General features: G+C 43.9%; 1 non-coding gene across 1 annotated transcript; it reads left to right on the top strand.

Annotated features, from left to right (window-relative positions):
* Window positions 1-9,267: 9,267 nt before the first annotated feature.
* TRNAR-UCU lies at window positions 9,268-9,352 on the top strand. Its single transcript is given in 2 exon segments — window positions 9,268-9,304; window positions 9,317-9,352. It is a non-coding gene; the product is annotated as a tRNA-Arg (tRNA).
* Window positions 9,353-15,205: the final 5,853 nt, after the last annotated feature.

The following is a 15,205-nucleotide window of genomic DNA, read 5'->3' as shown; positions in this document are numbered from 1 at the left end:
CAGTGAGAGCTCACTTACTACCATGAGAACAGCACCAACCCATTCACGAGGGATCCACCCCTGTAACCCAAACAACTCCCTCTAAGTCCCCCCTCTCAACACTGCCACACTGGGGATCAAATGTCAACATGAGTTTTCGTGGGAACAAACAAACTGTATCCAAACCATAGCACCTCCCCATTGCTAGTGTTGAAGAACTCGATACTAACTAGACCTTTTCTTTCTGGGCACTTTACAGTCTGCTACTGGAGAGCTGAGAGAAAGTCTTGGTGACCCCACCACTCTACAGATAATTCACAGTTATACAATCCCATTGTCAGGAATCCAGAAGTGAATGGTTTGTATTCAGCGACAGACCTTCCAGAGCAAGTAGGGAAATTGCTACTAGCTGTGATTGTCTACCTAACATCTTGAAGATACAATAAAATGCATAGAATGGATTATTGCAAGGAAAAAGTGGATGTGGACCAAAGAATGGTGAAAAGAGGAGCAGCCCAGTGGGCCTCCATGTCCTTCAGATGAACTGGGATAAATTCTGAGTCTGGTTCCAAATTTCTTTGTTTCTATACACATATGTATTTCAAACCTTTGTGTTCAAGGGCTGACTTTCAATAGACTGCAGCAAGGGAGCTGCTCTGCTGTGTACAAAACCCCAAGAGTCCCAAGTTTCTGAATCCTGATTGTAAGCCTTATACATGGATAGAAGCTTCCAACTCAGCCAAAATATTAAGTGTGAGAAGAACAGAGCTGAACCACTTCAACTGTCTTACTTTTCAGAGTATTTGTTGGTTGGTGTGGAACAGGGAAGACTGACCGTGGATGCCATGTTAAGAGGGGGCAGGAACTAATGTTATGAGTGCTGTGGAAGCCAACCTCCAAGAGGGACCTTAATATTCCCACTTCCTGGTGTCTGCACCCTGTACAGTGCTCTCCCACACTGTGTCATGGTTGATTTGTGTAACCAAAGGAATATGGTTGAAGTGATGATATGTGACTCCTGAGGCTAGGTCATAAAAGATATCACAACTTCCACCTTACTGTATCTCCTTTAGGTCATTCCCTCCCTCTGGTGGAAGCAACCGTATGGAGAGGTCTATGTGGCAAGGAACTGAGGCCTCCTGCCAACAGCCATGTGAGTGAGTCATCCTGGAAGCAGATCCTCCAGCCCCAGTCAAGCCTTCAGATACTTATGACTCCAGACAGCCTCATGAGCGACCCTGAGCCAGAACTGCTCAGCTCAGATGCTCCCTGACTCACAGAAATTGTGAGAAAATACATTTTTATTATTTTTAGCTTTTGTTAACACAGCAATAGATCACTATTATAGATCCCTTACTGTCATGTCAGAGTATGTCAGCAGCTCAGTTAATCCTCATGACAACTCTGTGAAATAGAAATTATTGTCACTCTCTTGGAGGTATGAACATAGGCTCAGAGAGGTTAAGTAATTTCCCAGGATCACACAACTGTCTCCAAAGGCCACTAAACCATTCTGCACCACTCAGCCATGTTTCTTTGAGACTTTATCCTCCTCTTCCTCTCACTGACCTACAGAGACTAGCCAGGCTGTTCCACTGACAGTTGGTTTCAAGTTTAATGAAGAGATTATATGATCATAGGGTGAGGAGTGGATGAAGTTTTGAAAACTACCAATGCCTATAAAAATTTTACCTTACATACCCTGCAAAGCTATTTCAAGCACTTGGTGGAGATAAGGTGAAGCATGGGCAATGACATTCTAAAGCAAGAGAAAGCTGGATGCAGTGGCATGTACCTGTAGTACCAGCTACTCAGGAGGCTGAGGCAGGAAGATCTCTTGAGCTCAGTTGTTGGAGGCTGCAGTGCATTATGGTCGCGCCTGTGAATAGCCACTGCGCTTCAGCCTGGGTAACATCACAGACTATGTCTCTACAAAAATAAATAAATAAATAAAGCAAGGGCAAATACATGAAAAAACTAAAAAATGAACAATGTTTCTAATTAGATTCAGAAAGCTGACGACAAATAACAAGATCTCGATTGGGACAAGGGATTGTTAGCCTCATTTTTGAGTCTACAACGGAAACAGGAGGAAGGCAGCCTGGAGCTATTCATCTGTCTCTTCCAGGATGGACTAATCCTAGGTTCTGTTGCACATCAGTAGCAACATAACTTCTTCCCCAGTTCCCTCACACAGTGGGAAGTAAAAGGCCATAGTTTCCTCTGAGGTCATTTGTTTTGGCCAATAAATCAGCTTGATTCTGAGCTTTTTGAAGGGCTTTTGAGATCTGCTTATTAAGGACACAAATTAATGCTAATAGCAGAAGCCCAAGTAGAATGAGAGCTTGAATACCTCAGTCCTAAATCAGTGCCTCCCAAATTTAATGCAAATGAATCTCACCTGTGAGAGCTTGTTAAAATGCAGACTTGAATTCAGCAGGTCTGGGCAAAGCCTGAGACCCTGCATTTCTAATCAGCTTCCAGGTAATGCTGATGCTTCTGGTCCACGAGCAGCACTTCAGTAGGAAGGGCGGAATGTACTGGTTTTTAAATTTGGCTGTATATGAGAATCACCTGTGGAGTTTTTAAAAAATAATGATGACAGGGTCCCGCCTCCAGAAATTCTGATTTAATTGGCTTCAGGGTGCATCCTGGGCATCAAGATTCTGGAGTGTGGCAGAGTGTGAGGACCGCTGGTCTAACAAGTCTATTCCCAGTTGCTTGCTCGTTCTCCCCTGATCTCTTTCCTCGCAGAGACAGGTGCAGTGCAGAGTAACTGTGAACTTGGGGATGGGCGCCTGGATTCAATTCTGTCGCTTTCCTTGTGGCTTGCCTTCCCACCTGGGGATGGGGTGATGCCACTCACTATCTCAGAGGGTTGTTACAAGGATTAAGTGAGTTGCCATATACATAGAGAACTTAGAAAAGTGCCTGGCTTAATGTGCTATTACTTCATTATCATTCTCACCTGCTAAACAATTAAGATTAGCTAAGCTTTAATAGATGACTATTTTTTGTGGGGCCAGGAGTGGGGCTTAGAATGCCTTTCCTCCCACATACATTTACCAAAAGGAGTCATTTAGTTGAGAACTTGAAAGGAAGAGATGTGGGTCTAGGGGGAAGGAATCCAAGATCTAAATCCCCCAAACTGGGTCACTGAAAGCAGGAATTAGGGCATTGAAGATCAACTTCTACTTCCACAAAGTCACTCATGCCCACTGTGTACAGGGCATTGTGGTAAGCCTTGGGGAGAATTACAAAAGAACTAGAAAGCAAGGAAGTTTTGCTTTCAAGAGTTTCTGTTCTAAAGCAGAAGATTAAGCTGGGCATGTGCTCAAGTAGCTTCCTTCTTGCCTACAGGATTTGTTTATTTATTCAATGAGTATCCAAAGCAGCTTGCCGTGAGCTAGCCACAATGCTATTAATAGGTTACAAAGATGAAGAAGGAGAAGACATGGTCCCCCTCCCTACCCACCCACCTGAGATGCTTATTGTCTGAGAGAAGACAGAAAACTACACATTAGCCAGGCTCTCCACTAGCCTCTTGGGACGCCGTGGTGAAGAAGACAAACGCTGTCCTTGCTCCCATGTCCCTTGCAATCTTGAGCAAAGTTAAGAAAACAGAGCATGGATGAGTACAGGAAATGGGCTTGACTTGTCAGGAGACACAGCTGATAGAGTCAGGGGGGCAAGGGTCTCGAAGCACTTGGAATAAAAGGCTAAGGAGCCTGAGATCCGGGAGCCCATGTTACCTCCTCCAAGAACTTTCCCAGACATTCTTCTCCAGCCTAGTTTGGTGGTGGTGGGGAGGGACTCTTCTTCTGGGTTCCCAAAGCACTTTTAAAGCTCTATAATTTTCAACAAAGTGATTCATGCCTGATTTTGTCACCAGTGCTCTGAACCCCAGTGACCTACTCCACCAGCACCTGCTGCAACCAAGGCCTAGTGACACCCTTTCAGACACTGTACATTGAACTGCTCAGCCTCTGTCATTTTCCTAGCCTTGTCCTATCTTCTTCCTTACATCCCCTGAGTCTGTTTGCTGCCACCCACCCTGACAATCCTTGCATGTGAGTCTGCCGAAGGTTAGATAGCCCATTTCAAATGCAGCCTCCCTCCCTAATTCCCCCTCTCAGGATGTCATCTCTCTCTTTCCTAAAGTTCCATACCAGCACACCTATACTTCATTAAGAGACCCTTTTACTTTACATCACAGCTGTTTGTGTCCCTGTCATCCTTTCTGTTAGGTTGTAAGCCAAGCACATGTCTTTTTCATGTTTGTATGTCCCCAAGGCCACTACTGTGCCAACCAGACCCTCAATCACTGCTTGCTTGAAGAGATGAAGAAATCATATGAAAACACCAAGTACAAGTTAAATAGGACGTAACAGTCACCCTGATCCAGAGTGTCATTCCATCCAGCCTGCACATCACCCCCTGTATTAATCATTCTAAAGCACAGCCTCTCTCATTCCAAAAGAAACTAGTAACTCCCCATTGCCTATTGCATTAAATGAACATTCCTCATCCTGAATCAAGTCTGCCCTCACCCTTTTTGCCACATCTGGCCTCAACCCTGCCTGCCCAACCTTATCTCCTGACACTTCCTCGCCTCACCGCAAACTGTACTTCCATAAAGACTCATTCCACTGTCTTCTTTTTTTTGTCTTGATGTCCTTCTTCATCCTGAAAATTCTTCCTTCCTTTCCCCTATTCCCATCTTGCCACCTAGTGCAGTTTGATTACTGGCCTGGCTGAAACTCAGTGCTAAGATATTTTAGGATGAAAAAGGCCATTGTTTCAAGGTTGTGAGCAGATTTTATCTGGCAAGAAACAAGTCTTTGTAAGTTCTTTAGGGGTGAACTGTACCCTTCCTAAGGAAACCATGTGGTTGGACAAATGAAAATAACGCACCCAAGGTTCTTGAATAGAGAACTGTGAGGAATCCTTGAAGCTAAAGGTAGATGTTTTCAGTCTGAGAAGCTAAGTGTTCTATTTGGTGACAGACATGATGTGTACAGTTGAGCAGGAGTGGGGCAGGGTGGTACAGAATGTTACTTGGGTTGCAAGAAATTTAGCTGATGCTATAGCTGAGCTTTGGGTTGTTCCTGCAGGATGTGAGATTTCCTTATTGAGAGTTGCTTGCTAATAATAATAGCAAACAGTTGTTACATACTTGCCATGTGCCAGGACTGAGACTGAGAGGATTAACTTCTGTAATTCTTATAACAACTTCATGATTTTTTGGATGACAAAAAGAAGGCTTAGAGAAGTTAAAGATCATGTCCTGCAAACAAAAGGCAGAACCAAGATTTGAACACTAGGAGTCTGACTCCACAGCCTGTACTCTTAACCCTTATCAGAGTTTCTGTTTGTTTGTTAAAAATCTCATCCTTTTAAAATTCCTTTTGAAATACATTTTTTAGTTAGCATAGTAGTGCATGTTTATATTTTGGGGGTGCAAACGCAAAAACATTTTACTAATAGGGATGCCCAATCACATTTTGCCACTTTTCCTATGCTGTCTTGCATTGTTTGCTTATTGCTTCATATTCATAGACTGTATTTCTCCCAGAGAATTTAGAGTGTCTTTGAAGGTAGGGATTACATTTTAAACTTTCACTCTATTTCCTATAGTAGGCCTAACTGTATTGTCCCTAAATACTCATTGAATTGAATTAAACTGCTGCTCCACTGACCTTCTCCCCTCTGTCATGAAGCAAAGAGCTAGTGAAAATATGTACTGTAGAAATACAGATTTCTAGAGCTTCTGGGAAAGTCTGAAATCACTTCTTAGCACTGGAAATGTAATAGAACAACATAGTGATTTAAAAATAATCCTGCTGTGCAAACATGAAAAGCGTTACTGCAGATCCCCAAAGGTGTACACCAAAATGAAGTAGTATTTAATTTAGGGCTTTTCTGTCCAAGGAACTCAAATTGCAGATGGGTGAAGAGCAGCCCGCTTGAGGTGGTTATAACCCATGCTTTGGCTCCCTCTGCTGGCAGAAAGGAAAAGGTTGCTTTTTTACTTGGAGGAATTCTTGGTTCCGCTTGTATTATGGCTGCTGTTTACCACACACACTGCCTAAGAAAATTCAGCTCAGGCTTAGAAAAGGGGAAGACAAAATTCATGGGATCTTTCTCCCCATATGGCAACTAAATACACTTTCCATTCTTCTTACATGCTAATATTGCTGCCTCGTAAGCCAAACTCACTATAAACTGTTTATTGTCAAGAGATCCAACATACATCAGACTTTGTTCTGCTGTGACTTTTCCAGTCTTCTCACTGTTCACAGGGTGCTTCACACAGCCTGTTTTTTCCACATTCTCTGATAGCCCTATATCTTGGTAATATTTTCCACGACAAGGCTGGGTGTGCTGGCTTATGCTTGTAATGCCAGCACTGTGGGAGGCCAAGGCAGGACTACTTGAGACCAGGAGTTTAAGATCAGCCAGGGCAACTTATTGAGACCCTGTCTCTACAAAAAAATGAAAAAAAACTAGCCGGGTGTGGTGGCATGCACCTGTAGTCCCAGCTACTAGGGAGGCTGAGGCAGGAGAATCACTTGAGCCCAGGAGTTCCAGGCTGCAGTGAGCTATGACCGTGCCACTGCACTCCAGCCTGGGTGAAAGAGTGAGACTCTGTCTTAAAAAAAAAAGAAAAAAAAAGAAAGGAAAAAAAGGAAAGAAAGAAAGAAAGAGAGAGAGAGAGAGAGAAAGAAACAAAGAAAGAAAGAAAGAGAGAAAATTCCACGACATAGACAAGGGTTTTTTTTTTGTCTCAACTAGTGAAAGGAGTCAAATATCTAAAATTCTTTGTTTGATTCATTAAATGGAATTAAACACATGTACATCTTTCCTTAGCACATAGTTTCTTTCTCAACCTCCCCTCCCACAACTTTTATATGAGTCTGAATTGTTACTTAATCACGTCAAAGACTCTTCATCATTTGAAATTTAGCTCCCACGCCTCAGGCAGAATTCCTTTGTATGGTTTTCCCACAGGGGCACGGAGCCTATCTTCTACCACTTGTGCTGTGAGTAACTCCAAGGACCAGTGGAAACCCTGAGATGCCACCAGTGCCTGGCACATTGTAGAGTTCAATACAGATTTGTTTAAATAAATATTAACACAATTTAAAGCCATATATTCCATTTTAAGGGCTAATTTTGTTCATGTGAGAATTCCTCCTGCATGCAATGTGAAGACATTTGTTATATATCATTAAGTTTAAAGGGGCATAACATTGTTATATATAAAATTCTTGTTGTCAGAGAACTTTGTTTATATTGGGGTGGAATGAAATAGACAAGCCTGACATCCATCAGGGCTTTGCCACCTATTGTTCAGAGAAACAATTCACCATTAGTGTCCTTGCACGTTCTTGCTGGATGTGCCAAGAATGCAAGACCCTTATCGTTCTTGGGCTATTTCTCAGGGTTGTGTTTGCCCCGAGCAATCTTGAGGGATGAGATAATGTCTCCCTATGGAACAAAGAGCAAGCCTGCTTACTGCTCACTATAACATGGTGGGTTCCCCAGGCTTAGCATTCCTCTTCTGTAATGTAACCCATTTGTGTGCAAGCATGCATCTGAGCCCATCTGCTTCATTCCTGTGAGAACTGGGATCCAAGGACCCAACATAAATGTTGACATTCTGGCTACTGCTTTTGCTGTCATAGTCCTTCATCTCCGACTTAAGAGTCTGGCGTGTTTCGTCAACATCCATGAAACTGTGAAAGCTAACGTGTTAGTATGCAAATAGGATAAAATCTCAGACTCTTCACAGTTCTCAACACTCACTAGCTGGGTGTCCTTAGACGAGTTATTTAACCTCTCTTAGCTGCAGTTTCCCTTCTTTATGAAGGGGATGGCAGTATGAACCTGCCTGAGAGCTTTGTGGTGAGGTGAAGTTAAATAAGAACGTAAAAACCCCTACGGCACTAGACTCTTCCTGGGAGTTCCCTTTCCCTCTTCAGAACAAGGCCAGAGATTTCTTCGCTTTGATGCCTGGTGATGCTGGGCGACGAGGAATGGAGTGAAGCCCGGGTGGGCTGCGCGAATCCCGCCTTGACGCGGAAGTGAGCGGTGGAGCAGCCTGAAGAGCACGCCCAGCGGCCGCTCCGCAATTTCTACGTAGGCGGGGCCGGGAAAGCGGGAAGCTGATTGGAGACGGGAGCCAGGGGGGTTGTCTTGCGGCCGCAGTCGCATAGCAACCACGCCGCTTTTATTTAGATGGTCTATTTCGCTTGGCTTCGGGGTCGTGCCGTTGGGGATTAATAGGGCACTGAAAACGTGGCCCGCTCCAGCCACCCCTCGGATTCGTGGCTACCAAGCCCTCCCGAGCCGAGGCGCCGGGCCTTCTGCGGGTTTCGGCGCCCGCGCCCCCCGGGAAACCCCGCGGCCGCGCGCTCCCGCACACGCATGCTCCCAGCGCTCCCACGCGCGCCGTGGCCCTCTGGGCTGCCGCCCACGCGGGCCCGGGCGGCTGCGCGGCGTCCTCGGAGGCAGCTCCTGGCGCTGGGACCAGCTCTCAGAGTATGCTGCGACGCGGGGCGTGTCGCCCCCCTCAGTCCACCAGAGCCCGGATACCTCAGAAATTCGGCTCTGGGTCTGTGGGGAGCGAAATGCAACCCAAACCCCGATTTTCCGCACCCTGCGCAAATAAGCACGTACAAGCACGCACACAGTCGTCGCTGCGAGCGCGGGCCGGTCCCGGCCGCGGGTCTGCCCGGGCCGCGAGGGAAGAGCACGGGGCCCGAGAGGGTTCGCTGCCTACGCCCCGCAGCCCGAGGGGCCGCCGCTCGCTATCGGTCGCTCAAAGGCGCGACGTCAGTGCCCGGCGTCGCCGGCCCGGCTTAACGGCGCAACGGCCGGCCTGGGCCTAAGCCTGTGGGGCCCGGGTCGGACGGGAGCGGTCGCCGGAGAGACCTGGTAGGCAGGGTCGCTGGGGACAGGAAGGGAGGTGAGGAGGGAAGGGCGTGACCGTGATTTGTACGGCGGTGCCCGGGGCGGGCCGGAGACCGGGCTGCGGCTGCCCTCACGCCGATCGGTCGGTGCCGGCAGACGGCGGCTGTCCTTTGCTCGCGGGCCTCGCCAACCTCGCTGAGACGTGGCTGCCGGGGGAGGCTGGGCGCTTGCGGCCAGCGGCTGAGACAGCGGGCAGTACCCTAAGCGCGGCGGCCGGGCCTCGGCGGCACAGACGGCTGAGGAAACTCTGGGGAGGGCACGGGGCCGCCGCCTCTGGCTTAATATGGCAGATGCGCGAAAACTCCAACAGGTGGCTCCGTGGCGCAATGGATAGCGCATTGGACTTCTAGAGGTTAGAGGCATTCAAAGGTTCCGGGTTCGAGTCCCGGCGGAGTCGTGGTGTTTTTTCACCCTTCTAATTTATTTTCTATCCCCTTCGCTTCTCTCTTTTCTCTCTTTCTCCTAAAGGGTTTATCTCGCCTCCGACTCCTTGCCCCACTACATGCAATTCTCATGCTCCTTTCTCCTGTAATGGCTCGCATGGTCCCGCGTCCCCTCAGCTCCCAGGCCTCGGCGGCTCAGGGCTCGGCTCAGCCGACTTGGGAACCGGTCTGGGTCCCGGGAAGAGCTGCCCAAAGCGGCGGCGGCGCGGTGGAAAAGTAGGCGACAGCGAAGCGAGGCCTCGCGGTTTCGGCCTAAAGGGGAGCGGGAGGAGGCCTGGGTCTCGGGTGACGCCCCCACGCCCGGAGCCAGACGGTGGCTGCGAGGAGGGACGAGAAAACGCGCCTACACCCGACGCGGTGCTGCGCTGCGCTAGACCGTCCCTCCAGCCCGAGCGCCTCAATATTAACACTCAGTGGAATCCCGAGTGGGATCCTGTCAAAAATGTAGATTTCTGGGGTCACTCCGGGACTCTTAATTCTGTCGATCTGGAGTGGGGCCCAGGAATCTGCATTTCTGATAAGACCGCCCCCTCCCCTCCCTTGTGAGTCCGGTGCAAAGAGGTCCTAGGCCCGCTCTGCTGGTCAGCTCCTCGAGGCAGGAATTCCTATCTTGTACCAGTTGTTCTGACCACACTCAGCTTTGCGTAAGGTCCACCTCAGTAAATTCGAATAAATCAAGGAATGAATGGAATTTTAAAAATTCATTGTAACAATGAAACAGGTAATTCACACAAGAGACAAATTACAAAATTGTCAAAGCGCAAGGAAAAGTAAACAACCATGTTATTCCTATATCCTAGTCTTGCAATTCTCTCTACAAGCTATTAGCCATGGTGGTTTCTTGGAAATATTTTCAGATTTATTTTATGTGCATGTCAGCATTTTTTGTATCTATTGTCTCTCTCAGTATCTGTATATTTGTCAATGTCATCAATACATGTGATATGTATCCATTTAAAACACAATTGGGAGTATGCTATACTTGCTTCTTTCACTTATTAATACACGTAGAGCTGCCTTGTTCCGTTGTACATAGAATCAATGATTTAATAGCCCCTAATAGCTGGAAATTTAGGTGTCTAATATTTTATTACAGTGCTCCAGTGAACATCTTGGTTCCTATATTATTGTACACAAGTGCAAGTACAGCTGTAGGATAGATTCCTAGGAAGTGGAATTGCTGGTCCAAAGGTTTGTTTGTGCATTCTTTGATACATATTGGCAAATTGCCCTCATAAGAGATTGTACCTATTTTATTCTCACTATTAATGTGTGAGAATGCCTGTTTCCCCACAACCCACATGTTCTCAAAGAGGGGAAAAATGGTTTCTAGTTGTAGTTTTAATTCATGTCTTTCATTACGAGTGAAGATGAACATCTTTTCATAGAGTACTTTGTATTTATTTTTCTGTGATTTATCTGTTCTCTAGTTGTGCTCATTTTTCTATTGTGTCACTGGTCATTTTCTTATTAGTTTGTAGGAGTTCCTCACACATTAAGGAAAACATCCCTTTGTATTATGTGTTACAATTATTCTTTTCTAGTCTTTCTGTCTTTTGATTTAGTTTATGGTATTTTGTTTATTTTATCGTCTTACAGAAATTTATATATTTGGATTTATTAGTCTTTTATGGCTTCCAGGTTTGGGGTCACACTGCACTCAGATTATTAAGTAATTTCTTAAGTAATGGCTTTATTTTTATGGTTTTATTTATCTTTGTTTCATCTGGAATGTATTTTTGTGTAAGGAGTGGAGTTTTGTCCCAGAATCTATCATGATGATCACTCCTTTTCTTCACTATGAAATTTGAAATTATACTTTTATAATTTTCTAAATTCCCACATGCATTTGGGTTTCTGGATTCTCTGTTCTAGTCCATTGACTTGTCTGCATTAATTTTGATTCACCAGAACTGTGTTATTCCTAATATCTAATAGGGTTAGTCCTCCCTTGTTACTTTTTTTAAAATGATATTTTCCACCTATTCTTGAGTTATTTTTTGTACATAATAATGATAATAGCACTTACTTGATATTTGTTATATGCCAAGTACTGTTAGTGCTTTATGTTATGTGTCTTTTTGTTTGTTTGTTTGAGACAGAGACACTGTTGCCCAGGCTAAAGTGTTGTAGTCAGTCTAACTCACAGCAACCTCAAACTCCTGGGCTCAAGTAATCCTCCTGCCTCAGCCTCCCGAGTAGCTGGGACTACAGGCATGTGCCACCATGCCCTGCTATATATATATATATATATATTTTTTTTTAGTTGTCCATATAATTTGTTTCTATTTTTAGTAGAGACAGGGTCTTGCTCTTGCTCAGGCTGGTCTCGAACTCCTGAGCTCAGATGATCCACCGGCCTCGGCCTCCCAGAGTGCTACGATTACAGGTGTGAGCCACTGCATCTGGCTGGCTTGCTTTATGTGTCTTAAGGCATTTAATCCTCCTAACAATCCTACCAGGTAGATATTATTATCTCCTTTCATTGAAGAAGCATCTGTGACACAGAGAGGTTAAGTAATTTGACACTCAGCAAATAAGCAGCAAGTGGGAATGGGAATGCATGAAGGCTGGGTCTGTGGGTGAAACCGTAATGCTATATTGTCTTTTCACAGGAGTTTTAGGTACAGCTAGTCTGGCTTTAATCTTAGGAGGTATTTTTGTTGGAGTCATGTTATATTTATAGATAAAGATAGGGAGAATTGAACTAATTCATGTTGACTCTTCCTATTTAAGAGCAGCAGGGAGAAAAATGAACAGCTTTGCCTTTTCATTTGTTCAGCCCTCCTTCTGTGCTCTTCAGGAGTGTTAAATGTTCTTCATATAGATTTTGACTTTTTTGTCAACTTTATTCTTATATAGTTTCATCTTTTTTGGAGTCTTTTCTTCTACTATATTTTCTAACTGGTTATTGTTTGTGTATAAGAAGGCTTTTGGTATTTTAAATAATAATTTTATATCCTGTCATCTTATTAAATTATCTCACTATTTGAAATAGTTTTCCAGTTCAAAACCACAATGAGACACCACTTCATATCCACCACGATGGTTTAATAAAAAGGAGAGACAATACAAGTATTGGCAAGGACTGGAACCCTTATACATTGCCTGTGGGGATATAAAATGGTACAGTCTCTTGTGAAAACATTTTGGAAATTCTTCAAAAAGTCATTAGAGTTACTATATGACCCAACAGTTCCACTCCTAGGTATATACCCAAAAGTATTAAAAACATACGTCCACACAAAAACATGTACAAGAATGTCCATAGCAGCATTATTTTTAATAGCCAGAAAGTTGAAACAATCCAAATGTCCATCAGCTGATGAATGGATAAACAAGATACAGTGTTATCTATTCAATGGAATATTATTCAGCCATGAAAAGTAATGAAGTACTGATCCATGTTTATAATAATAATGAATAAACCTTGAAAACATTATGCTAAGTGAAAGAAGCCAGTTATGAAAGACCACATATTGTATGATTCCATTTATATGGTGGTAAGAGATGGAAGGATGGAGATTTGGGGGCTTCTGCAGAGGTCAGAGAAGAAGCTGAAGGAGAGTAAGGACAAGATATTCAAATCAGACAGTATAGAGAAAAGATAAAAGGGCAGGCATTAGGGAAACCAGCAATTTAAGTGGTGGACAGAGTAGAAAATGAATGAAGGAAATAGTCAATAGGGGTAGAAAAGTTGATCTTGCCAAAGCAGAGAGCAACTCAAGCTTCAAGAAGGGGAAGATGGGTCGTGTCAGGTAACATTTCCTGGTCAGAAGAGATGAAGACTGAGAAAAAAAGCATTGACTATGTAGCAGTTAGGATGCATGCAGAAATAGTGTCTCCAGACTGGTGGCGTTATGAGAAGTTAAGGCCGCCTTAGATAGCCTTGGCTGGCTTGGTGAAGGAGGAGATAAGGTAATCTGCTGAGGGTAGGAGTGGAAGTTGGGGGGTTCTGGGAGAATGGAAATACTGTATCCCCTGTGTGCTCTTTGAGTGTAGAGGCCATTAATATATTTAGCTTCACAGCTGTACCTTCTTAAATAATGTAAAAGACTCAATTATTTGTGTTGGCTGACTTGCAGAATGAATGTATGAATTGGTGGAAAGTAATCAAAATTGAATAAAGGGCTTGTGGAGCAACAGTGATAACCCAGGTGAGAGTCAGTAGCTTCATGGTACTTTCCCAAATCTCAATAATCTGGACTGATAAAGAATAGTAGGTGTTTCCCTAATTGACATTAGTAGGTGAGAGTAACAGAAATCAAGAGACTACCAATAATAAGGAAACTAGTGAGATATACAAAGAATTTTTGAAATATATGACCAATTGGGTCCAGATTGGTTAGGGAGAAAGTGTATCCTAATGGTGGAGGATTAAGAGAATACAGAGTGGCTGAAAGGCTTGAGATCATGATTTCACAATGTTTGAGGTTGGGACCCCCAAATGTTGTGGGTGGGAGGTAAAGCCACCTCAGGTAATTCCAAAGTGCAGCCAAGGTTGAGTTAGAGGGAACTGAAAGGAGGACTAACAGGATAAAAGATTAGGATAGTCAAGAGTTCAAAATTCTGACCATTGAACCAGTTTCGAGTAATGGGTCTAAGGCCATGATAATGATTGGCTAAGGGTGAAGTGGAAATGAGGGTAACTAGAATTGATGAACTTGAGGAACTATAGGGCCGTCTTGATTTGAATGTCTGTGGCTAAATATGGCTAGATTTCACTAAAGGAAAAACCAAGAGTCAACCCTAAAGGACTATATTCAGGTGAAATACGTAAACCGGACTAAAGTCATGATCCATCCAGCAATCACCCAAGGCACTGGGCCAGTTTAGTATCATTCCATCTCACTTTGCTTGAAACCCCTTCTCCTGAAGGGAGGGGGTTTCAAGCAGCTGAGATGACCTTCTGTCAACAATTGAAGTTGGGAGAAGCAGCAGATTTGGCTGGAAGGGCAGGTGTGACAGATAACCTAAGTTTTGATGACCTTACATTCCAGAATTAAGCTATGGCTTGTTCTCTGTTCTACTAACTCATTATCTCAGTCATTTTGGGGTGTGTATATATATAAATTTGTATATATATACTTGTGTATGTATATACACATATTACATATATATGAAAACAAGTAAGTCTTACTGATAATACACTAACCTTAAGATTTAGAAAAACTTCTAGTTGACCACAAACAATCGATTTGTTTTGGTGTTAATTTCACCCTGGCTTCATTTAATTTGTTCCGTTGTTTTCCTAGCCCTAATTTCCTAGATTTGTAGGCATTGTTTATAAGCTGTCTTAAAAGCAATTCAGAACAAGATGGGGTATAAATACAGCATTCTTTTATAAATCAGTCTTTCAAGATCTTCTCAGAGTATTTTGAAGACCTTTCTTTCATAGCATACCCTAAGAACCCTTTGTATTCCTTATTTTTCTGGTACCTTTGGTTAGTTACTACTTCTTAAAATTGTTCCAATAGGTGAACTAAGTTTAGTGACACAGGCCAAAGTCACTAAAACTGTTTCTCAATAGAAACTTTGCTTAAAAAGCAAAAGACACATTCATCCATTATTCAAATATCCAGATAATTACAGAAGGCCAGAAGCACAAAGACACTAAAAGGTGTACTTTTTAGATACTATTCTTTACTCTATTTTGAAGATCTAGAATAAATATGTACCTTTTTTTTTTTTTTTTTGAGACAGAGTCTCGCTGTGTTGCCCGGGCCAGAGTGAGTGCCATGGCGTCAGCCTAGCTCACAGCAACCTCAAACTCCTGGGCTTAAGTGATCCTACTGCCTCAGCCTCCC

Source organism: Lemur catta, chromosome 3 (genome assembly GCF_020740605.2).
Source record: "Lemur catta isolate mLemCat1 chromosome 3, mLemCat1.pri, whole genome shotgun sequence".
NCBI classification, from domain to species: Eukaryota; Metazoa; Chordata; class Mammalia; order Primates; family Lemuridae; genus Lemur; species Lemur catta.
Note: the sequence above shows the minus strand (reverse complement) of the source record. Positions and strands in the feature narration are given on the sequence as shown.